The sequence below is a fragment of the Grampus griseus genome, assembly GCF_964374135.1.
Source record: "Grampus griseus genome assembly, chromosome: 5".
Taxonomy (NCBI): Eukaryota; Metazoa; Chordata; class Mammalia; order Artiodactyla; family Delphinidae; genus Grampus; species Grampus griseus.
Window position 1 is genome coordinate 6,162,236 of NC_138998.1, and position 27,553 is coordinate 6,189,788.

Below are 27,553 nucleotides of genomic sequence, written 5' to 3' on the forward strand. Positions count from 1 at the left end.
TCCCCCTTCCCATGACTCGAAAGAAGTGGTGGGTGCTGAGCTCTGTGGTCCACCTCATCTGACACATGTCTTGGTTTTAAGAAAATGAGTCAAACTCATGAGTGGACAGAATTGGCATATGCCTTCTTCTTTACTTTTAGGGTTACCAACAAGCTCTCAGCTTATGAAGCATTGCTCCCTCATTATGTTGCTGTCTGAAACACCATGGTACCTGATAGCTAACCCAGTAGCTAACCCAGCCATCTCTCTGATTTGTGATAAGCTTACCAATAGTCAACTTTCTGCCCAATGACCTTTGGAAAATTTTAAGGGATACTAGTTTATAAAAATTCTCCATCTCCATTTAAAAACCATAACAGTGTCCTAATTCAACGGCTCAAGAAAGTAATAGAGTAACATTTCTTGGCTGAATCAATATTGCATTAAAGAAAGGTGCTATCATTGAAAAGTTATGAATACAAAACAGCTCAATGATGTATTAGTGTCATTGTTTGCTGTCTCTTTCAGTTTGCTTGCATCACTGAATCTGAGCAGAAAGAACCCTTCTCATGTTCGGATTTGTCAGCGAGATCCTATTGGTATTCCATTCTGCCTTGTGTAAAGGTGTTTTACATCTTCCATTCAAAGCACTGCAGGTGCAAAAGAAGCAACCTAAAAACTGGAACGACTACTGAAGCTTATTTAGTATTCATTAGTACATTCTTGAAGAGTTCATGTTTAAAAATCATTTAGTAACTTGTTTATCAAAGAAGGCAAATTATTCCTGCCACTTTTTCTTTGCTTTGTGTTTCAGGAAGTCAAGGTCACTTAGCACAAACTTAGATGCATATAGTTTTCAAAAATTAAGCTTTTTAAAAGATCCAGGGACTTCCCTGGTGGTGCAGTGGTTAAGAATCCACCTGTCAATGCAGGGGACATGGATTCGAGCCCTGGTCCAGGAAGATCCCACATGCCGTGGAGCAACTAAGCCTGTGCGCCACCACTACTGAGCCTGCACTCTAGAGCCCTTGAGCCACAACTACTGAGCCCACACGCCACAACTACTGAATCCCACGTGCCTAGACCCCGTGCTCTGCAATAAGAGAAGTCACCACAATGAGAAGCCCTCACACTGCAGCAAAGAGTAGCCCCCATTCACCGCAACTAGAGAAAACCCACGCACAGCAACAAAGACACAATGCAAAGAAAAACAAATAAAAATAAAAATATCCATATCAGTGATAGATAAAGGATTCTAAAAATCAGTAAGGAAGAGACAAACACCTAAATGGAAATTATAATACCTGGTGGTAATGGAGATTTATTAAAATAGATATTCTCTTCCATTGTATTGGGTAGTAAATTAACAAAACCTTTCTGAAAAATAATTTGGTAACTTCATATCAAAATCTTTAAAAATGTTTTACCCCATGATAAAGCAATTTCACATCTAGTTTACCCAGAAAAGGAGGAAAAAACTTCAGGCATAGGTAAAAATGCTGATAGGTGATCTCTGAAAGTATTAATTATATCATTAGATTCCAGGAAAATTAGACATTAGGTTAGTAACCAAACGTAAGATTGTCCAGAGCATGCACTATAGCTCATTATCCAGCAGAATACCTGGCACATAGTAAAGTCTTAAAAAATATTTGTTGACTGATTAAGTACATAAGTGAATGTTCACTTTAAAATCCAGTGCTACTCAAAATGGGAGCTACCAATTGTCAATACCAGCATCACCCCGGAGCTTGTTAGAAATGCACATTTGGGGACCCCAGTCCAGACCTACAAATTCATAACCCTTGGGGGTGGAGCTGAGGAAACTGTATTTTAATAAGCCCTCTAGGTGATTTTGATGTAGACAAAAATTTGTGAAGCACCAGGCAATCTTCAAAGATCAAAATCTCTCGGCTTCATTCTATTTTTAACAATCCTTTTCCACTTCTATCTCTATCACCGGAGTATTCAATTTGATTCTCCCAGCGGCAGAAGCCTAGTTCTTTCTAAGCCCAGATTCCTCTGGAAACCAAACACAGAAAGAAGCTGAAAGGTATGGAAGACTTTATTGAATTCTCCCTGTCAAGTTTTATCAGGATCCTGCCAGGTGTTGTGATTGAAAGACTCCAGATTCTGGAGACAGCGAGAACTGTGTTGAAATTCTGGCTGTACTACTACTTACTAATTTGGCCCCTTGAACAAATTATTTAAACTCTTTGAGTTTTAATTTCTCAGCCATAGAACGGGGTTCAGACACCTATGTGCCAATCTTTCAGAGTAGCCATCAAATAATATAAAGTCTATAATGCTCCTTGAGGAGCATATATTAAATCCTCAATGAATATTCATCACCTTTCCTTAGATCAGTGCTGGTTTCCTTAAGATACTGTATCTATGCTTAGTAAGCAGGAAGTTATGTAAGCACATATCTTACCATTTTTGGTATTTGTAACAGTGTTTGACACATGTTCAGTTATTCATAGATACTCAATGGTTGATTGATTGACAGGTGTGAGGCAGGGTCAGAGAATCTGGTCCCTTGAACCTCACTGAACTGTCTTAAACCACTTGAGAGAAAAGAGGAATGCATTAAGCCTGTTACCACCAAAAGAAACACACCTGTGAACACAGTAAAATTCACACTCCTTACCAAGCACTGCTATTCTCCTCGGCCTGTGCTTTTCTTCTTCTGAAAGAGCCGGTCTCTTCAAACATCTGGTAGGCTGCCTTTCAAGCAGAAAGCCCCTGGATGATATCTACCAAGCCAGAGTAAGAGATAACACACAACTCCCAGATGTCTCTCATATGGACGAAGGGAAGTGTTGAAAACACGTGAAGGAGAAGAACTAAAGGAATTTAGGACTTTTTTTCCAAATTGGCAACACAAATTGAAAAGATGACATATGAGACCAATGTGAACATGGAGCAGAAAAATCTGTCAAAATAAGGCACTGAATCCTTCCTTGGGAACCCATTATAAGGCAGAAGTTATTGTGAAGAATTTATCCTTCAACATAATAAACCCTCCACATTGCAAACTAACTCCTAAGAAAAGAAACACATACACACACACCCCTAGAGACAGTCTGCTATGAAATGAGGGCAGATGGGCAGCGTTGTTAAGTACTTACTCTGTTCCTACCACTGCCAGAGTGCTTGGGGGAAAGGGTAAGTAAGACCTGGTCCTTGCCATGAAGGAACATATAGACCAACAGGCAGGCACATAAACATGAAAATAAAATGAAGAATTACAGTCGCCTTTATAGAGGTTGGATTAGGATACAGCAGGTGCATGGAAAAAAAGAGGGTCAATTCTAGTAATGGTGGGAGGAAGGGAGAGGCTTAAATGGCTTATCTTGAGATAAATCTCTAAAGATGAGAGGGTCCTCTGAAGCCTTGCTTCTCAAAGTGTGGTCCACAGCAGCATCACATGGGAGTTTGCTAGAAATGCAAAACTCAGGTCTTTCCCCAGATCTTTCCAAATCAGAATTCATTCTTGCATTTTAACAGAATCCCTAGAAGATTCATGGGCACATATACGTAAACCTTTGAGAAGTGCTGATCTAAAGCAGTTTGCAAGGACTGTTAAAGACAGAAAATGGATTGCAGTAGGTTGATTAAATGAGATGAGATACCAAGATAGTGTAGGCCAAGAGTTTAAAACTGGGGTCAATAATCTAAATCCAGCCCACATGTGTACTTTATTAGGACTGTAAAGTGTTTTAAACATTGAGAAATGTCTAATAGAAATCCAGAAACTAACACAACATTGTTAATCAACTATACTCCTATATAAAATAAAAATTAAAAACAAAACAAAAAAAAGAAAACCAGATTTTCTGAGGAAAAAATCAGACTTTTATCCAAATTAGACCCCCATTCCCAAATGAGAGCAAAGGGTTGAATAGAGTGTCAGTTTCAGGCAAAGGTGAGCCCACGATTACCTTACATTCAGCCCTGTTCACTCTTCATCATTATTACCTCTCTGGGTTTCCATAGACCTTTGAAACTGTGACGTTTGAGTTGGGAGCCAACTCTGCTTCTGAGCAAGAAGGGAGAGGTATAGGACAGCAACTAAAATGGAATACAGAGTTAATGAAGGAATTCTTTCTTTGAAGTTGTTTTAGGCTGTGAAGGAAATGCCAGTAGAAAAAGAGAGGGTGGAAATATGAGATGGGGAGGGATAAGGGGCATTAGAAAAAAGGAGATCATATCAAGAGCACAGAAGGGCTTAGCCTATCTCTCCTTCTGAGGCAGGATAGAGGGCAATGAGGGGGTTCAGATATAATTTTTCATGTGCTTACACAGAAGAGTTTCTGCCTGAAGACTCCATCTAAGCAATCAGAGACGAGATCTACTGAAAGTGAAGCAGCAGTAATGGGAAATTCGGAAGAAGAGTGGACATTTAGGAGAGCAACCCACTGTTGTTAATGGGGGCAGGAAATCACTGAAGCGTGAAGGTGAATTTTCAAGTGATCCTGGGAACCCCACAGAAGTCAGGGAGCAGAGAAGAAAAACAGCAAGTTTTGCAACAGTGTGGTGTTCTGGGATTCTTCCCTCCAGCCACAGTGAGCATCCCAGGACAAGAAAACGCTTGTTTGGATGGGCCAATGTTTGCAGGTTGAATACAGAAGGTCAAGCAGGTACAGATGCTAGAGATGTTGAGAAGAGTGGCTGGAGTGACTTGCCACAAGGTCCTGGCTACACTGCAAAGCAAGGAATACTCTGAAAGCAATAGTAAACTTGGAGAGGAAAGAGGAAACTGAGGAGCTAGAGGTTCCAGCGACTTAGTCACTGGTGGAGCCAGGATTTGAAATCAGCGTGTCTGATTCCAAAATCTATACTCTTTCTGCTCTAACCCTCCATCTCTATGAGTCACATAGAAATATAAGGATAAGTCTCCACTTTTCTGACACGGCACAAGTGGGTTCTATTTGCACTGGAATTCCTGGTGGGAAGCACCAGGAAATCATCTGTACATAGTTAAAGAAGCTGGATGCTTTCACTTCCGTGGCCTCCTCTGCTTCCATTTTATTCCCCATTTCCTCACGTCAACTGTTTTTTATATTCTATTAACATCCTCAAAGTAAAGCAAAAGCAGGGATATTTATATATCACCATCTCTAGACCTGCCAGTTCAAAAGAGGACAAATAAACTACTGTTACACAAGTTCCGTGTGTGTTAAAGAAGCAGGGCTGTCAACACTGAGATTTCTGACTTCAAGTTACCACCTTTGGAATTGTACATCTTGCAGATTCATTAAACTAACATGATGGTGATAATAACCATTATTTTCTCTCTTACTATGAAGACTGAAACACTGAGACTTCAGAATGCAAATATCAAAAAAAAATACTACTGAGATAGTGGGCCCATCTAAAATTAAAGAATAAGTGATTTTAAAATATACTTAATCTCATCTTATATACGTGATTATTATTGTCATTAAAACTGTTGCTTGTATTTGCATGCTGCTTTCAGTGATTTTCTCATGCTTCATTTTACTTCATTTAGTTCACATAAGTGAATATCAAATGTCAGTGCTATATGTATATTATACCCTCAATCATCCAATTACAAATATAATAAGTTCAGATTTGGAAGGAGTGTAATTTCCAACATGTATGAGTTTGAAACAGCAATAGAGAAAACTGTCAGTATGTGTGGAGTTTTTAAACTCTGCTTTAGAAGTTGAGGAAAAATCCTTAATTGAGGAAGGCAAGAAATAACCAGAGAGAAGAAGAATAGTAAGCAATGGAGAACTGTGTTCCAGAACACACTCATCCCAGAAATCTCATTTCCTCTACCTAAATTTAGGGAATGGGGAGAGAAAAGGCATTCAGGAGTCTATAAACCCACCTCTGTTAACAACTGCAAAAGCATTTTGCAGAAGTTAGTCACAGCATTTGCAAATTATTTGCATTCAAAAAGTCTCAGTTCTGCATTAGGTAATCCTGTACCATGATCAAAAGAAATAAAAATAGCTAACTTAGTGTTAATAGGTAACTTAGGCATGCGTTTGGCTAGTTATATGTAGTAAAGTGAGACCCATCACTGAACTTTATTGACAAACTTTGTTTAGTTGCATAAGAACAGGACAGGATGCACGATAATTAGTATATTCGTTTTGATCCCCCAAAAAGTTTCATTGAATAAAGGCCAATAAGTGTCAATATGAAAGATATCAGCAAGGGACATTAAATCATCAGATTGAAAAGGGGGTCCTGGTCCACCCAGATATTTCACCAGACAGCTGGCAGATTTTCATTCATAACCTAGTAAGAACACTGTGCTTTGGGCATTCTGGCTCATGAAAAGATATCAATGTATTCGTATGCCTCCTGGAATGAAAGTAGATTGAATGGATGTCTGAATTGGTCTAAGTAGTCTTAGTTTAGCTTTTTTCAAAAATGTGCCATTTATTAGCATGGATTCAGTTCTTCTTAGCTAATTCTTTCACTATTTTAACATGTGCTCAATTTTACAGCAAACTTTGTGTTCATTGAAACTCGTTATCTAGACAATATTTGTTACATTAATCTCATTTTTCTGTATTTTTAAAATTGAACCAAATGATGCATACTGATATTCCTAGTCCCTTTTCTTGGTGTCCCCCAAGTGAGTGGGTTCCTTCTAATGTTGACTGACAAGCAACCTGATTTTGATGGATCTGGATGAGCCACCTCCTGCCGAACGAAGACGGTGCTCAGTGCTGTAAAGTTAAAGTAGGTGTAAAATTCAATTCCTGCGCACAGAGGACTTACGATGTGGCACTAGAAATAAACTATAAACAAGAGCTTAGATAGGCAGGTCTTCTGTCCGCCCCTCCAGCTCTGTCTTTTACCACATCACTCTATCCGTGTTCCATGAACACAGAAGTATTCACAACTAACCTAGAAGCTCGTGCTACATGAAGTGTCCATACTGTGGACTCTGTCAGAAATAACCCTCATTTTTCCACAGATGCCTTTATCCTGCCTATTTGTAATACTTGTAACTATAGGCGTTGCCTCATCTATGAAGCCATTTTTGAACCATAAGGAAAGAAACTCCTACTCTGTCTTCTCTTCCTTCACTATATCCCATACTGGCTTTGGTCATAGCACCCAGGGTGTGCAGACTAACATCTGTAGACCCCAGAGAAAGCAAATGCAAGGATATGTACTGAGCTGCCCACCACTACAGGTAGTTGGTGCTCGATTCTCTAGAATCTTCTGAGGACATTTATGAAATACATTCCAGAACTGTCCACCTGGGGTACAAAGGAGAGAAGCATTTATTCATGGGTTTTGTCCTCCATTGTTCACGGGTGACCCTACAGGCATTAACTCAGCCACATTCCATGCAGCACGTATGTGAGTGCTGGCAGATGTTCTCCTCCTTGATATCAAAAGATCTACAGGGAAGGAAGCAAGAGTTATGTAGCATGGGTGCGATGCAAGACACTATCAGGTGGTTCCTGGTTTGAAATCAGTCAAAATCTACTAGGTCGTATCACCATGGCAGTGCCTAGAGTCAACAGTGGGGCTGAGAATGTGGCATACAAAATCACATTCATGACTATGGAGAATTCATCAGATATTTCCAGCTTGTCACACATTTCACCAGAATAGTTCTGATATAGCTCATGACAGAAAATATGATAATCTAGAATGAGAAAATGCTCATAACCAGCACACATATTTTCTATATCCACTAACTTTTTCTAGCTAAAATGTGCTATGTTTTGACTCTGCTTAATTTCTTTCAGACACCACCTTTTGACATTTCTGTTGTATTTTCTGAGTAATCTTTGGTGAGGACCCATGTTCTTATCTCCTTTGTAAACACAACTAATGAACTCACTTTTATTATCTTTCCTGTATTTCTCATACAATAATATAGCTCAAGAGCCAGGGCGATCAAGCCTAAAGCACATTTCAAGTCCTCAAATGGAAATGTTCATCGTGCTTTCTATTCTCATACTCTTCATCTGTCCTAATCTATTTTCCACCCAACACCCTCCTTTCCAGCCCCACAAGGAAGTTTATTTTCATAAAATAGCCCATTAATCCAATTCCCTGGAAGTTAGGTTTGAGCAAGAAATGACAGTTTCCCAAAAACTAATATAGTGCCTTTGAGTTAGTTTTTAAACAGGAAAATATTACTCTTAAATGAGCAGGGCACAAGTGGGAATTTGTAGGCTTGTTTTCTCAACTCACTGGCTCACTCTGAATGCAAGAAATTCTTAAACTGTGCCTGGATTAAAGATGAAAGGAGATCCCAAGAGGAATAAAATATGGACCAAAGTGTCCACATCTGGCTCCATCCTCTTGAGAATGTCTACTCCTGGAGAGAAGATGTAAGCTATTCAAAACCAGGCTAGGATGACTCCTTGGATAAAATTCTCAACCTTTGCTGGAAAATGACATTGCCAGATGTCTTCTGTCTACTCCCATATTCCCTAAATAGATCAAAGCTTCCATATAAACAAAAGGAAAGGGGTAGGGAGGAAGGAAATGTTTCTGGAACCCTGCTGGGAAACACATGCATCAATGATCTTGATGAAGTAAACCAGTGACTTCTCTTAATAAACTGACCCCCAGCCCTTCTAGAAACCATTTAGAAGCAAGAGGCAAAGGCAAGACCATTTTTTTTCTTTTAAAGGCTAAGAATTCTTATATCTGCATAAAACATTTTTTAAGAGATTCCTAGTAGATCCATGAGAGAGTATGCTTATTCTTCACTCTTCAAGACAGAACATTCTCAATTACCTAGATAATATGTGTTACTGTATAAGTCAAAACACACTACCCCTTCTCTTCCACATTCAGGAAGCGCTAGAAGACAGTTTGTAAAGTTTCTGGTCTCTCTAAAGGGGGTAAATAGCAAAGAAAATGGATAGGCAGGGAAGCTTTTCAAAGCCTCTTGAGGGCTTCCCTGGTGGCGCAATGGTTGAGAGTCCGCCTGCCGATGCAGGGGACACGGGTTTGTGCCCCGATCCGGGAAGATCCCACGTGCCGCGGAGCGGCTGGGCCCGTTAGCCATGGCCGCTAAGCCTGCACGTCCGGAGCCTGAGCTCTGCAACGGGAGAGGCCACAACAGTGAGAGGCCCGTGTGCCACAAAAATAAAAAAAAAATCCTCTTGAAAACAAAATTAGAAATACCTTACTAATATTGCTAAGACCAATTGAAGTTGGCAGAAGTGAGAAACTCTCATTTCCTACAGGGGAATAAGCCTTGTTGATTTAATACTTATATTGAGCTCCTGGCTTTCTAACTCTAATATGCACTGGAAGGAAGGAAGGAAGGAAGGAGGGAAGGAAGGAAGGGAGGGAGGAAGAAATGGAGGAGACAGGAACAACTTGTTATCACCTACTATGAGCCAGGTGATATAGAAAATAGTTTCATATTTATTATCTCATTTTAGTACACCTAACTGTTGTGTGATAGACTGAGCGTCTATCAATGGAAGGCTACAAAATGGTTGAGAAAGTCCAATTTTAGAGAAACAAGGCAGTAAATCTATGTTAAAGACTAATTCATGAGATAACCTTGAGCCACCTACAAAGTCCCTTCATGCTTTGGTACCCTCACCATTAAACTGAAGGGATTGGCCTACGTAATATTTAAGGTCTAATATTCTATGGCTTAATGATAGACTTCTGTTATTTGAGATAGAAATCTATTATTTGAGCCACACTTGCACCCTCTCTCCCTTCCACCTCACTGGTAGTATCAGCATGTATTTCATTGGGTTCTCTTCTTTTGTTTATACAATAGCAAATGTTTCAATTAGAGAGATGGGAGGAGTCCCTGGCTCATAGAATGTGAAATTTGCTCAAGAACTGGATGGCAGTGGTCATTTCCTGAAACACCGCATATAAGACACCATGAGACAGTCAAAACATTTTTTTTTCTAGCCAAACTTTCTGTATTCTTGTCTCAGAACAAACACTCTGTACACCAAGAGTGGAATCCCAACCACTGCTGTGGTCCCCTGTTTTTAAGCAACTTTAAGGTTCCATAGTATTGGGCTCCAGAACTTAGTCTTCAATGGAGAACCAATCTCATAGGAAGGACTATGCACTGCAGTAGTGGATCCAGCTCATTCACTCTCCTAAGAGGACAAGTCAAACTAATTACCTACACTCGGGCTTCTAAAGCAGAAGCAAATTTACTTAAGGTACATGGGACAAGAAAGGACACAGATTTGGTCCCTGTACCCAAAAGAGGCTACAGCCCCACATCCTCCAAGGTGAAGGATGTGGATGATGGCAGATGCAGTGATAAAGGCTCCTTCTGGCCTATAGACCAGCCATGTAGGGGCCCTACCTCATGACTCCTATCATGAGGAGGCCCTAGGGTGTATCTCAGGCAATTATTGAGACAGGAAAGATGTAACAGTCAGCAGGGGCAGCCCTGGAGTGTAATATCTAGGATTCACTCCTTTTCTCCTATCCTTAGATAGAAATAGAAATTATAGTAACTAAAATCAATGAGTTCTTACCTGTGAAAAGCATAGTCCTAACTGATTTATGTGTTTTGCCTTATTTAAGTATGGAGGGGATATATGTATACATATAGCTGATTCACTTTGCTGTACAACAGAAACTAACACAACACTGTAAAGTAACTATACTCCAATAAAAAATAAATAATTTAAGAAATATATATATGGCAATAATTCTGTCAAGGAGGCACCATAATTATATGCCTCACAGAATTATATCACCCTCATTTTGTAGATAAGAAAATTCAGTATGAAAAAGGTTAAGGCAATGGCCCAAAGTTAGAGTGCTAATAAAGGCAATGTTGATAGTCACACTCTGTCCTTTAACAAAAATAGTCCTCTTTGCAGAGTCAGATGTCCTAGGTGTTGGGAAGACTTTTTTTAAAAAGATATTCTAACGAATTGAAGTGAGGTGTATTCAGCATCTAGCTTGAGGGCTGGGAGTCTACAACTAGTCTGTCTTTTCCCCTCCCTTAATTATCCTAGATGTACACTTACTGCTCACCAGGACCCTGTATTCCTTTTATGTTAGATTCTTTTTGGCTTTGGAGTATGGTAAGCAAAGCTGGAATTCTTTGTTGCTCATGAGACTGTAGACTTGGGAGACCTTGGACAGAAACCCTGACTCCAAATGAGAGTTTAAAATGCTGATGGGCCAGTGCCTGTCAAGGTCTCATGAGATGACCCAGTGATACCTTTTTTTTTTTTTTAATAATTCTTCCACATTAAGGGTATAGTGGCAGAGCCCCATTTGCAGGCTCATTTCTGGCAACTTGTCCAGGTTCTCTTCTTTGAGCTGTCATCCAGGCATCATGTTGCCTACTCTCATTATGCTCACTGGGAGACTGCAGAAACTTAGGGTGGTGAAAATGTTGCCAGTGATAATACTGCTTTTAAGCCTAACTCTGACAAACGAATGTGATTTAAATAAATAAAACTGGATCGTGTGTACACATGTATTATGTTATATTTTGTTATATATAGAATAGATACATTACACATTATATACATAAGCATAGACATAGTTGTAGACATACTCATACATATACACATAGTCTAGACATAGACACAGTCATACACATAGAGAGATACATACATACACATGGACATAGTCATGGACATACAAATACACATAGGCACTGGCCCAGGCACAGACACAGACTAAGTCACAGGCATAGACATAGTCATAGACATACACTTACACATACATATAAACAAAAACATAGGCAATAGTCATAGTCATGGACATAGTCATACATATAGACATAGGCATAGTCATAGGCAGAGCAACAGACTCAGTCATAGGCATAGACAGAGACATTGATATCGATATGGACATGAACATGCATTGTTAGGGTTCAAATCCCAGCTCACAGTTTCCAGGTCAGATTACATGTACTTCCTAAACTTCCTAATCTGAACAGTGGAAACTATGGTATTATCATATTAAGAGGGCTTAAAACTGAGATACTTGGAGTTTAACCACAGTAAACTCCCTTGGCTCCCTCTGCTGTCTCAGAGCTGCCCCACAAGCTTAGTCTGTACTCTGGGCGACATCCTACATTCTTTTTTATCCCAGGATATATCATAGACGTTTATGCTTAGGATATGGATGTGGTCCAAGTATTTGTTTCATAGGATCAGTGTGATTTAATTTATTTATTTATTTGTTTGTTTATTTTTGGCTTCCTTCGGTCTTTGTTGCTGTGCATGAGCTTTCTCTAGTTGTGGCGAGCGGGGGCTACTCTTCATTGCAGTGCACGGGCTTCTCACTAAGGTGGCTTCTCTTTGTTGCGGAGCACAGGCTCTAGGCGCAGGCTCAGTAGCTGTGGCGCACAGGCTTAGCTGCTCCGTGGCATGTGGGATCTTCCCGGACAAGGGCTCGAACCTGTGTCCTCTGCATTGGCAGGCAGATTCTTAACCACTGAGCCACCAGGGAAGTCCAGGGATCAATGTGATTTTAACACTCACTTTATGTTAAATGTCTTGATGCTAAATGTTGGATAAGACATTACTGCTCTGGGGATTAGCCCTTGAGCCATGATAACAGGTGCAGCACCTGGATCCAGAGAGGAATTATTTAACGTGCTGATTGGCTAGGGCAAATATGCTAATATATCAAGGACCTAAAGATAAGATTTTGAATGAAACCCTAAATATAATAACTGAATTATTTGTCTTTTTCCATCTCTTACTAATAGTTCCCATTGTTTGTTGTGAGCTATGGGATAATGTGATTGGAAGAAGCTGAATTAGGAGGGGATACACAAGGAGAGACTTATTCTACATAAATAAGGATTTTCAATACTAATGCTCCATGGAAGGCATTCAGGCCATCTTATGGGGGACCACTGCCACTCAACTCATATTGTCAGATCATCCAATTATCTTTAAGAGGCACGAATCAAAATTTATGTGGGAAACCACCAAGTTTTTAAATACTGGCAGTCATCTAAAATTTTTTTAACAATGTGAAGACCAAATACTTATGTCAGCAAGCCAGACTCAGCCTGGCACCACCAGTTCCAACCTATAATGTCAGTTGTTGTAAAGGATCACCTCCCTGAGTTGGGCGAGAGGGGATGTCTGTGTGCATTGTGAGGGGAATAAATCTCTCATACGCTGCAAGCATAACTGTCTGTTTCTCTCAGTCAAACTGCAGAAATCATGACTATTAAAGGGATTACTGGTACCAGTTTCAAACAATGTCAATTCCTAATTCTACTGAAGATCAAGAGAGATCTCTCCACAAAACACCAAACAGTACCTGACACACACTGTGGATTCGATAAACATGTGTTTGCTTCCATCTTTGAATTATTACGATCACTTTCCAATCAACCTTTGAAAGAGTCAGTCATCAATGTCTACCATAACAACTTAAATCTCTTTTTGGAAAGAGAATTGTGGGTTTGCCAGTAAACTATTTTATGATAGCAGCTTTGAGTTCTATATGTGATTAGAAAACTAGCAAGTTGGCTCTTCATTGGACCAATAAACACTAGAACCCCGCCTGCAACTGCATGCATTTTGTCAACAACAGAGAGAGGGCTGTGCTCAGTCAGAGCTCCTAGACACCCTTTCCTGTATTTTAAAGGAAGTACAACTTCCGTCTGAAATGCTAGTCATCTCATGAAGAAAATGTGAATGGCATCCTTATCCTTTCACAGGGATAGACACTAATTATATGTTCTGTCAGTATCAAACCACTTTACTGTGCTTGTACTAGGCGACTTAGCATCTGAGCAGAAGTATCTGCAATGTCCTCAGTGAGCAGCAGCAAAGTGAGAAACCACCCCCAGGAGCAACCTAGGATAGAGACATAACAAATGTTAGTGCAAACAAGTACTCAAAGTCTGAAATATTTTGAACCCAGAATGAGATTTTGAAAACAAAAATGAGAGAGGCAGAGACAGAAACAGAGACAGAGATTTCAATTGTTTTTCCAAAATGGAAATGGTTCTGGTTGGTTTCTTATTTCCTTGTGGTAAGATCAAATTCTCTGGAATTGTGGAAGATGGTATGCCTGCCAAAGTCCTGTGTCATTTAGGAAAACCTGCAATTTTCTTTTAGTTATCACTTCCATTTAAAGTTGAATTGTTTTATCCTACAAGAATTTTCAGCAAAAAGGTAGAAAGAAAACCATCCTTGTGACTGCCAGAGAGGTAATAAAACCAAAGGTGAACAGGACTGAAAACTACTCCCAATGAATAACTTGTTTAACAGGTCCACACAGTGGAGGGATGGGGTGGATTTAACTTGACATTCTTTCCTTTAATTGCAGGTGAATTCGCTGTAAGAAGAGCCTGCGTAGTAGGCATCTAACAGCTAAATGCCATCAACTCTTTGTAAATGTACTGAACCCAATCTATGCCTACTGATTTCATCCTATTTTCCTATAAGCAGCTGAAATGTGGTTCAAGGCAGGAAATATACCTGTTTCCAAATCAAAGGTTGACATATAAGCCAGGGTACGAGGAAGATTTCAAGCAGTCACACATCCAGCTTCATATGACCATGGAAGTCACCATCTTCTGGTGCACATATGACAAGAGAGCACATGAACAATCTAAGTCCATAAACAACCCAGAGACACTCACACAGCTAATAATGTCACCTGTCTTTGGCAAGACCCCTTACCTATTTTGAGTTCAGTGGGTCCTAGGAAGCATCTCCTACTGTGGACTAATGCCCTACAGTGTAATTTGTGCCCAATTTTTCTACTAAAACGGTTCTCTTGGAAGTCATAGGAGACCTAGTGATCCCCAAATTGAAAAAAACCTCTTCTTATCTTGACCTTCATTGGCTTCTGTCTCATATTTGCCCCTGTTGCTCATTTCTTCCTTCCTAAGATTCCCTCTTTTCCTGGCTTCCTGGATACTACTGGTTTTCTTTTATTCTCTCTAACCATTTATTCTTGGTCTTCTGCTGTCTCCTCCTGTGACAACCTACACATGTGCTGCCATCAGTCTTATAACCATAAAAATAGCTGATATTTATTGATTTTAATAAGTTGCATTATCTCATTCATTTCTCTCATCCACTCAGTGACGTGTTATTACCCCCATTATATAGATACGAAAACTGAGGCTTGAAGGTTAAATAACATGCCCAAGAACACAGAATAAGAGGGAGAATCAAGATTTTAACCCATGTCCATCTGACCTCTGAGCTCACTTTCTTAACCTGCATCCTAAAATGCCTATTTCTTGCTCTTCTTAGGGCTCACAAGCACTTTACCTACTACCTCTCTGTGATTTCCAAATCTCATTTTCTCCTACCATAGATTTTCAAGTATCAAGTCTGCTTTATACATGCTCAGCACCTTCATTAGATGTCCTCCTAGTCTTCAAATTGAATAAGAAAATTGAGTTCATTTTCTCTTCCCAAACTCCCAACATCCAAATTTCTGTCTACCCAATGAGGCAGATCAGTAAAATATGCTTGAGGCAGATCAGTAAAATATGCTTGGGAAATTGTTCTGTTTTGTTTTGTTTTGTTTTATCATAAGGGTCTGATCAAAACTAATTAATTAAATGAAGGAAATAATCAGAATGGTGCTCTAGCCAATAAGCTACTTGTTGGATGTATATTGAATTCAGGATGGACTAGAAAGCATTGAACTAATTCCAATTCAAGAAAACAGATGAATTTATGCCCAGAATGAGGGAAGACAAAGAAGTATATAAATTGAGTAGGTCTGCCTTCAACACCTACAAATCAGGGAGCCCTAGGCAGTGCAGGCCAAAACGTACAGAAGTCAGCTAAGAGACTGCCAAATTTGGGAATGGGAATTTGTTAAACAGCCATTCATCCTGTAGCATTTCCCCCAAGCTGGACAAAAATGACAGTCACCTGACCAAGGATGTTTATGAGCAGACCCTCTATAAGGCCGACATCCATGGCTCCTAAGACAGAAGCTAGAGCTGGCTTGGGTGACTTAAATTTTTTTAAACAAATCATTGCATCTAAAAATGCCTTGTAATGTGTATTGACATAATCTTAGTTATCCAACAATTCTGGAAAGCATTTTGCAGCATGTATTAAAATCCATAAAAATGTTCAGATTTTTTAAGGCAGTTTATGTTTTTCTGAGGACTTACAAATGATGTTAACTGAAAAGGGAAATATATATACATAAGGGAAATATATATACATATATAGATATCTTGGCCACACTATTTAATGATACTAAAAATTGGGAAATAACCTACATGGTCAACAAGGATGGAATGCCAAATGAAACATGGCAAGATACTTGACTGGGAAGCTATTAAAAATACAATTTTGCAGGCAGAGTTGGCAAAATGTTTCTTAAAAATATAATTTGAGAGGTGAGAAAAGTAATACAAAATTGTATCTGTGACATAATTAAAACTACACGAGAAGTACACTTCATATGAAGACTATGAAAAACAATGGAAAAGAATATGAATAAGAATATATTTAATATACACACATATATGTATAAATGAACCACTTTGTTATACACCAGAAACTAACACAACATTGTAAATTAACTAAACTTCAATTTAAAAAATAAAATCAAGGGCTTCCCTGGTGGTGCAGTGGTTGAGAGTCCGCCTGTCGATGCAGGGGACACGGGTTCGTGCCCCGGTCCGGGAAGATCCCACACGCCGCGGAGCGGCTAGGCCCGTGAGCCATGGCCTCTGAGCCTGCGCGTCCAGAGTCTGTGCTCCGCAACGGGAGAGGCCACAACAGTGAGAGGCCCGCATACCGCAAAATAAAATAAAATAAAATAAAATAAAATAAAATAAAGAATATGAAAAAAGAATTTTACTTGTCATGGCCAAATTGTAGGTGTTTTTAAATTTAATTTTTATTTTTATTCATGTTTCTATTAGGTTGTGCAATACATTGTCGTTTTTAAACATCTGGTGCTCACCCTATAGATACGCAGCCCCAAAACAGTTGCAGGGGTTTTGCAGATGTGGCTGAACTCTCCCCGTACCCCTGCTCCCAGGCCTCCCAGAACCACTTGAAATCGCTGCTTGGCGCAGACTGACTGAGTTCTAAAAATGTGGGCTAGTTTCTGAGGTCATCAGGACATAGCAACCAGAAAACAGAAGAGTGACATTTCGTAATGAGACTGAAAAATGACTAAAAGATAATATTTCCACTCTCACGTAGGCAATTCCTGCCCTGTCTATTGCTTATCATTAACCAGTATCACTTGGACTCAGCCATCAATTTGCCTTGTGCCCTTGGACAAGGTATCCACCTTCTCTTTCCTTGTCTACGGTGCAGGAGATCTAGTGCACGGGCAGACACACATGCTAACTTTTAAGGTCCTGTCCTAATCTAGTCTCGTATAATTGCTCTGTCATCTTCATGAAAATAGAATACAGAGTTCTGGAGGAAGAATAAATTGGCACGACCTTTCCTGAGGAGGTGTTGGCAGTATATATCAAGAGCCTTAAAAATGCCCATACTCTTTGACATAGTAATTCCATCTCCGGAGTTTATTTTTCCTAAGGAAATAATCAAAAACGCCCACAAAAACTTGTGAACCAGGAAGTTTGCCTTATGCATAATGACAAAAAAATAAAAATTAAAAACAAATTTGCCAAGCAGATAGGAATTGGTTAAGTGACTCCTCTGCAGACGTATGATATATTTTGAAACCATTAGAAAATATGTTTTTAGACTCACAGACTTAGAGAATGAACTTATGGTTACCAGGGGGGAAGGATCAGGGGGAAGGGATAGACTCGGAGTTTGGGATTGACATGTACACACTGCTATATTTAAAATAAAATGTCTTTCCATGAAAAAAAAGAAAATATGTTTTAAAGGAATATTTAATGACATAAAAACAATGTTCGGCATAAAATAGTAAGTAAAAGAGCAGGTGGCTACAATTATAATATAGATAGATATTAAATGATATATATATACATATACATATATAGTTAGTGAGGGAGAAAGAAAGGGAGAAAAAGAGACTAGTTTTAAATATCAAATTTGCAACTTATTACCATCTATGTGAACTTTAGCAAGTTATTTAGCTGCTCTGTGCCTCCATTTTCTCACTGTAAAATTGAACTAATAATAGTACCTACCTGATAGAACTATCCTGAGGACTGAGTTAATAATTTAGCGCTCTCCATCATCACCCAGCCTATGCCAAGCACACAGTAGATATTGGCTGGGTACCCACATGAAACGAGAGGAAACTATAACAAAATCCTTTCGTCTCTTTGCCCTTAATGCATTTTCACACACCAGCTTGAGTTTGATCTCACAACAACCCTAAAGAGTTAATAGAAAAGATGGCCATTTCTAGGTTTCAGATGAAGAAACCGAGACACAAAGGTGTCATAATTAGCCCAGTGGTACCATATAAGTCCGTGGCAGAACTGGAAGTAAAATCTCCTTTTTATTCTTCCGTTCTGGGGCTCATGCCATGATTTAAGAAATACTAAAGAATAATATATACAATTTGAGTTTTTTGCCATGGGCATATGTTACCTGACCAAAAACAGAAATTAATGTTGACATTTAAAAGATTTTTTAAATGAAAGGACGCTAAGGGAACATGCAGTCTCATTAACGGGAAGGAATAGACTCTGTTTCCAGTTCTCTGCTTACTTGCCAGCCGCCCAGCAGTGAAAGCACCAAAGCCATCTACTACCTGACAATCCCTCCAGTTGTGTACAGCTGCTATTCAATCCTAAGCACACAGTCCCTGTATAACTGCTTATTTCCTGCAGATGTACAAGGAAGGTAATGCTGTGACAGATTGTAGAGATTCCTTCATATCCCAGGGATCCCTGGCAGACCATTTCAGAGAAACTGAAATAGGACAGCATCCTCTACTACTGGTGGCAGTCTAGGGTCATGTGAAGGCGACTGAAGTTTCCACTTGCTTCTAGTGTTGCAAGTTACCTAAAACCCCTACCAAGTTGACTGTATCTTAGAATAAAGAGATTTTGCTCAATCCAATGAAAATGTCTCATTTTAATTGGTACGTAAGTAAAAGCCTGAGTGTGGAGCAATAGGAAAGGAAAAATAAACCTGACTTTTGACAATATCAGGGACAAGCAGGGGTCCTAACTTTGGATGGATAACAAAAAATGTATTCTGCAAAGGACACATTTGGGAAGCATTTCGCTCATAAATTCATCATGCTAGTTGGAATTCTGATGTAGACTCAGCTTTTCCATGATTGCAGTGAGCAGTGTTAAATTACTCCATTCACCTTTCTGGGTCACATTCACCATCCAAAAAAATCAGGCTCTCATCTATTCCAATGATCCTGTAAGCCAATCAACAGGCGATATAGAAGGCCACCATACAAAATTAGAAGATCTGATGGAGGGCCCACCTAAAACCTACACTGCAATAACATACCACTTGGAATGGAAGAAAAGCAAATCTGCTGCTGATACGAAGGCTGCTGAATAGAATAATAGTGTGTCTGATTCACTGTCGCAAAATGTAAAATGCAGGAGAAAAAAGAGGAGCCAAGAAAGGCAGAAATCATTATCTTCAAACTTGAAAAGAATTGGACTCATAAATTCCTCTTCTCCTGCTATCCATCAAAGATTAAAATACTTTCATCTCATTGCTTGCACCACATCAATGTGTTTAATGCCATACAGGGAACGAGTCTGAAATCCAGCAGCTAATGCTCACAGTTCATCTTGGAGTATAAACAGGAAGATGGGGAAAGGGTAATTTATTTGGTTTAAGAAAAATATCTATCCTCTTGACTCCAGATAATTTCATCCAGAAATATAGAGAAGGTGCAGATATAAAATATACAAAGAAAAACATACATAGAATCAGTAAAAAGCAAAATCATTACCCAGCAGGCACATGAGAGTAGCTCCTTTCACTGTCTCCTCAATTCAGCTGACAGCTTCACAACCTCCTGGGCAGCAATGGTGGTGGTATCACACACTCACCTCCACATCAAGGGTTCACCATGAGTTTCAAGGGTCTCATCCCCACTGCCTCAACCCCACCCCACCTCGACCTCCCACAAATGCCTGGGGTTAAGCCTCTTCATCTCTCAGACTCCAGCTGTCCCACTATATCTCCTTGCTTCAAATGTCATCTCCCACAGGACTGACTTGGCTCCTCGAGTATAGATATTTGTGGGTTCCCTCAAGAGTCTGTCTCCTTCTGCAGTTATAAGCCACTGGCATGTAAACAGACACCAACCTAAAGACTGGCTTTATTGGCTCCCAGGTATTTCCAAAAAACTTTTTTTACTAGTTGCCAGCATTTAAGTATCATGAAGACTCACATAAAAAATGAGATTTCCGGCTTCTTCTTAAAACTTGGGATATCTGGTAATACAGGGTTCATACACTAGAAAAACCATCTGTGGGCATGGAGTCTCTGCTACCTTCCTTAGAAGTGACCACAGTCACTATTCAGTCAGAGTCACTCTTTCACATTACCTTCCTGGCCTCTGCATGTACTCTGTGACCTATGACCTACAATACTAAACTCTTTATCATAGCTTTCCAAACCCGTCACAATGTCGTTCCAACTTAGATATGCCAGGCCTGATTTCCACCCACACCACCTTCGTAAACACCTGCTACCACCACAAAACATGCCTCTGTGCTTATTTCCATGCTGGCTTTTTTTTTTTGATATATTGGTGTATAGTTGATTTACAATGGACTTGGAGATTGTCATACTGAATGAAGTAAGTCAGACACAGAAAAACAAGTGTCATAGGATATTGCTTATATGTGGAACCTAAAAAATGGGTACAAACAAACTTATTTACAAAACAGATATAGAGTCACAGATGTAGAAAACAAGATTATGGTTACCAGGGGGGAAAGGGAGGTGGAGGGATAAATTAGGAGACTGGGATTGACATATACACACTACTATATATAAAATAGATAACTAATAAGGACCTACTGTATAGCACAGGGACCTCTACTCAATACTCTATAATGGCTTATATGGGAAAAGAACCTAAAAAAGAATGGATGTAAGTATATGTATAAATGATTCACTTTGCTGTACAGCAGAAACTAACACAATATTATAAATCAACTACAGTCCAATAAAAATTTTTTTAAAAAGAAAAAAAAAACAATGTTGTGTTAGTTTCAGTTGTACAGCAAAGTGATTCAGTTATATATACATGTGTATCTACTTTTTTTACATTCTTTTCCCATTCAGGTTATTACAGAATATTGAGCAGAGGTCCCTGTGGCTTTTATGCTGAGTCCCCTCCTTATCGTTGTCTTGCCTTACAGAATCCATTACTCAGTCACTATGAATCAACTCAAATTATGTCACCTCTTTATCATCTTCCCCAATCTCTTTCCCTAGAACTCTCATCACAACCATTTCCATAACATTACTGGAGCAATTGCCAAAATGTATTTACAATGTTAATGGTCAGAATCCCTAAACTTTGTCAGGGATAGTGTCGCATCTTATTTTCTCCATGGAATCTAGCATAAGTATGGCCAGCACTGGATGTCCTAAAAATATTTGTTCAAATAAAAGTAGATACCAAGGACCATGGCTGGGATGCTAATGCTATTCCACACCTCCCCGCACGCCTCTTCCTTCAAAGGAAAGAGGCCAAGGGGAAACAGCTGTAGTATGTTGCTCCAAGATCTCCCCAAAACGCAAGGATGATCCCACTAAGATCCCTGACCCATGTCTTTGAATATAATGGTATGGAGATAATTTCACCTTAAACACCTAGTTATCTGAGAATGACTTGGTTGTGGCTCTTTTCCCCCCTGCCAAGCAGAAAACTGAGTAATTCCTGGAGGCAATAGACTGCCAGCCAAAAGTTCCTACGTGGTCTGGTGCGGGGATGGGGTGAGGGCTGGGTTGGCCAGGAGCAGGTTTTGTGCAATTCTTTCTATGACCCCGTCACTTGCAAGCCACACTGCCATTCTCTGCAGCTAGAATGGACTCAACTCTTGTAATGTTGTTCTGCTGAGATAAGAGTTGGGATCATCACAACCATAGCGTTAAAAACGTTATAGCCTTCATAAAAACAATCACATCAGCTATAAAACGGTAGGTGATCAAGGTTGCCACTCCACTCTCATCATAACTTGGTTTGACATGCCTGGATGGAGAAACAAATTACAGGTAATTCCTAGCCCACCTTCCATTACAGTGGGAAATGATACATTGCAGACTGCCACAGTGGTAAAGAGAGAATAAGTGTTTTTCAAATGATAGGAAATAAGACTGGAAAAGAGATTGCTGGATAGATTGAGATAATAGTTTCTGAGAACTGGAGTCATCACAAAACTGTTCTGGGGAATATGGGGTTCAGAAAGATTAGCTGAAGTACATTGGTACTCATGCCCCTCATTTATTATAGAAATAGCATATACTCTAGAATCTCTCACATCTTCAGTTGTCCAAGGTCTAGCTGCTGGGTCACTGAATACATACCTATGACCTTGAGCAAGATCCAATCTCTTTGTATGAAAAAAAAATGTTTATGCCTTCATCTGGAAAAAACAAAACAAACAAAGAAAAAAAGCAATAGGAATCCTGCTACTGAAACTACTGCTGCTTAAATTCAGAAGTTCTTTTAAGGGTTAAATAAGACAATGGATACACAATAATTAACCTAATGCCTGGAAGACAGCAGATTCTAAATAGATCAATGTTCGTGACCTTCCTCTACCCACACCTCTGAAGTTTTCTGCCATTCAAGGTGAACTACCTCCCAAGTCCCACACCCTCACTCACACACACACACAAACACAGAACTCCTCTATCTGCACCCCATCACACACCCTATTCTTTCTCTTGCTTTGTCCACTGCATAGGCAACCCATGTGTGGAGGTATATGTACTAGGGTTTTATAAAGTGAGCTTCTATCTGCTATCATGCTAGAGTAAGGTCAGATATATAAAGTTGTGCTTAAGGATATTAAACACACACACACAAACACATCAGGAACTTTAAAGACCTCACAAGTGCGACTCAAGGCAGAGTGATTCAAATGCCCCCAGGCATCATCTTTCTTCTTCTGGGGACTCCTTAAAAAATGACTTGGAAATGCCCTGTCATGTCTCACTGCACTGCCTTGATCACTGCTAACAGATCATGGAACCATTTGGAAGCTGATGAGGTCTAAGTATTACGGTTCAAAACTCAGTGACAACCAAATGTAAAATAGATAGCTAGTGGGAAGCAGCTACATCACATGGGGAGATCAGCTTGGTGCTTTGTGACCTGGAGGGGTGGGATAGGGAGGGTGAGAGGGAAACACAAGAGGGAGGGTATATGGGGATATTTGTATACATAGTGTAGATTCACTTTGTTACACAGCAGAAACTAACACAACATTGTAATGCAATTATACTCCAATAAAGATGTTAAAAATAAATAAATGTTAATAAATGTAAAAAAAAAACCTCAGTGACACAGGTATTACAGTGACAGATGGCCCAGCCAGGTCAAAAAGCAGAGGGAGGTAGAGGGCTGCCTGACTAGCACAAGTCCTATTAATGTACAGTGACTGTTAATCTGGTGACTGTCTGAAAAAGTTAAACCAATTTCATAAATCAGCAATGGGGGAAAAATATTTTAATGACAATTATAGACTGGGAAATGTAGACAGCAGGGTGGTGGTGATCCCTGCCCTGTCCCAATCGGTAGGTATCCTAGTCATTGGACCCTTTCCCTCAAAGGAGTGTTCATGAATTTTTTTTTATTTAGGGGCAGGGGCACAGCCCCACAGAATAAACTTGTTTCCCTTGCTGGGTGTTCTCCCTAGGTGGATCCACATGATAAAATTCCAAGCAGAGAAAGCTGGGGGAAGTGACAAGCCAGGCACTGTGCCCTTATGTTCTAACTGGCATTTATGCCTTAAGAAAAGCTTGGTATCTCATTGCACAGAATTGCTCTGTCTAGCTGGACATTCCTTCAGCCATGCAAGAACTTCCACATGGATGCCTCCTCTTCTATGTCCCTGACTTCCTTGAAATCCCCACTTCTCCCATCTTTCCCAACTGCTAACTCTCCCCCAGCAGTTAACAAGGTCCTGTCTCCTCTGGGTCATGGAAACTTTCAGGCCTGAAATGAGGCTTTTTGGCCCAGAAATATTCATTTCTGGTCCTGGGTAAAAGGCAGTGGAATGGATTTCACACCAATGTGCAGTGACAGAAAAAAAGACCAACTCCAGGGTGCCATTTGCTTTTTGACTGGTTTATCCTTAGCTTTTGTTATCTACAGACTTCAGACATCTAACAAGGACCTACTGTATAGCACAGGGAACGCTACTCAATATTCTGTAATACCCTATATGGAAAAAGAATCTGAAAAAGAATGGATACATATATATGTACAACTGATTCACTTTGCTGTACACCTGAAACTAACACAATATTGTAAATCAACTATACTCCAATAATTTTTTTTAAAAGAACATGAAAACAAATAAGCAAGTGTGGATGTGTTCCAGAAAGACCTGTATTGATGGCAATTAAATTTGAATCTGATATTAAAAACTTCAGACATCTTATTTTTCAAGGGTTAATTATCTACCAATAACTATTGAAGTCCGTATGTAAGATTCCCACTTCCCCAGCTACCACTTCTCTGTGGACCTTATTTTGGTAAACACACATCCACATCTCTATGGATGCCCTTCCCATGTTCGATGCATCATGCAATAACTCCATTACATTGCATCTTCCCATCCGAGGGAAGTCCAACTTTAATGGGATGCACCATCAAATAAGGGTAGAGGCAGGCTGTTAGCTGGGCAGGTGCAGAGCATAGCTGTTAGCCCAGCTCTATATCTGAAGAAAGAAGACTGAATGCAGGCTCAGAGTGACAGAAGGGCCCAAGATGAAGTAGATAGGGCCAGCTCAGGTCCGTTGGCTTGGGACAGGAAGTTGATGTCCTCGTAATGGCAAGCTTCAGTTGCTCCCTCAGCCAAATCATTCTTAGTACCATCCAGGAGCTTCCCCAGGGTATAGGAAAAGGGAAAAAAACTACTTCCAACCAAAAATTCTGGTTCAATGTTTTCAAATTTTTACTAGGCTAAAATTTCCTTCGCTACAGACCCAGTTGTGACTAAAAGTCTGGACTAAAGCTTGGGCCCCTGGGAAGGGAGTAGGAAAATGGAAGAAACCATACTGGGTTTCCTCTAATGTCAATCCTTGTTACACTAATTAGTACCAGTAAGTATAACCTGATAGAGTTGTCAAACATGGACGTAGAGAACGGACGTATAGCCACCAGGACGGAAAGGGGGTGTGGGATGAATTGAGAGAATGAGATTGACATATATACACTACTATGTATAAAATAGATAACTAATGAGAACCTACTATATAGCACAAGGAATGCTACTCAGTGCTCTGTAGTAACTTAAATAGAAAGGAAATCCAAAAAAGAGGAGATATATGTATATATGTGGCTGATTCACTTTGCTGTACAGAAGAAGCTAACATAACATTGTAAAGCAACTATACCCCAATAAAAATTAATTTTTTTAAAAAAGCCGATAGAGTTGTCAAGTAAAGATAAGACTAAATAGATACACTTCACAAAAATTTTTTAATTTCTTTTTTAATTATTGAGAATAAATTGATACATAACACTGGGCAAGTTTAAGGTGTACAAACTGCTGATCTGATAAACTTATATATTGCATTACCCCCATGGTGTTAGCTAACACCTCCACCACATCACAAAATTATCATTCCTTTTCTCTGGTGAGAACACTTATGATCTGGTCTCCTACCAACTATCAAGTATATAATATAGTATCATTAACTACAATCACAATACTGTGTATTAGATCCCCATAATTTGTTCATCATCCAACTGCAAGTTCATTCATACACTCTGACCAACATCTCCCCAATTCTCTGCCTGACTCAAGGTCCTGGTAACCAACACTCTGCTCTCTGTTTCTATGAGTTCAGCATTTTTAGATTCCACATACAAGTGAGATCACACAGTATTTGTCTTTCTCTGTCTGACTTACCTCACTTACCATAATGCCCTAAGGTCCATCCATGTTGTCACAAGTGATTCAATTTCCTTCTTTCTCATAGATGAAAAATATTCTTTTGTGTGTGTATATATATATTATATATATAAATTATTTGTTCATTCATTCACTGATGGACTCAAGCTGTTTCCATATCTTGGTAATTGTGAATATTGTGGAATAAACATGGGAGTGGAGATATCTTTTTGATATCCTGTCTTCATTTCATTTAGATCTATACCCAGAATGGGATTGCTGGATCATACTGTTAGGTGTATTTTTAATTTCTTGAGGAAACTTCATACTGTTTTCTATAGTGGCAGAACCAACTTACATTCCCACCAACAGTGCACGAGGATTTCTTTTTCTCCTTATCCTCAACACTTGTTATCACTTGTCTTTGTGATGACAGCCATTCTGACAGGTGTGAGGCATATATATCATAGTGTTTTATTTTTAACATCTTTATTAGAGTATAATTGCTTTACAAAAGTGTGACATTCTCTGCTTTATAACAAAGTGAATCAGTTATACATATACATATGTTCCCATATCTCTTCCCTCTTGCGTCTCCCTCCCTCCCACCCCTCTAGGTGGTCAAAAGCACCGAGTTGATCTCCCTGTGCTATGCGGCTGCTTCCCACTAGCTATCTACCTTACGTTTGTTAGTATATATATGTCCATGCTTCTCTCTCGCTTTGTCACAGTTTACCCTTCCCCCTCCCCATATCCTCAAGTCCATTCTCTAGTAGGTCTGTGTCTTTATTCCTGTCTTACCCCTAGGTTCTTCATGACATTTTTTTTTCTTAGATTCCATATATATGTGTTAGCATATGGTATTTGTCTTTCTCTTTCTGACTTACTTCACTCTGTAGGACAGACACAAGGTCCATCCACCTCACTACAAATAACTCCATTTCTTTTTATGGCTGAGTAATATTCCATTGTATATATGTGCCACATCTTCTTTATCCATCCGATGATGGACACGTAGGTTGCTTCCATCTCCTGGCTATTGTAAATAGAGCAGCAATGAATATTTTGGTACCTGACTCTTTCTGAATTATGATTTTCTCAGAATATATGCCCAGTACTGGGATTGCTGGTTCATATGGTAGTTCTATTTGTATTTTTTTTAAGGGACCTCCATACAGTTCTCCATAGTGGCTGTACCAATTCACATTCCCACCAGCAGTGCAAGAGTGTTCCCTTTTCTCCACACCCTCTCCAGCATTTATTGTTTCTAGAATTTTTGATGATGGCCATTCTGACTGGTGTGAGATGATATCTCATTGTAGTTTTGATTTGCATTTCTCTAATGATTAATGATGTTGAGCATTCTTTCATGTGTTTGTTGGCAGTCTTATATCTTCTTGGGAGAAATGTCTATTTAGGTCTTCTGCCCATTTTTGGATTGGGTTGTTTGGTTTTTTGTTATTGAGCTGCATGAGTTGCTTATAAATTTTGGAGATCAATCCTTTGTCAGTTGCTTCACTTGCAAATATTTTCTCCCATTCTGAGGGTTGTCTTTTGGTCTTCTTTATGGTTTCCTTTGCTGTGAAAAAGCTTTTAAGTTTCATTAGGTCCCAT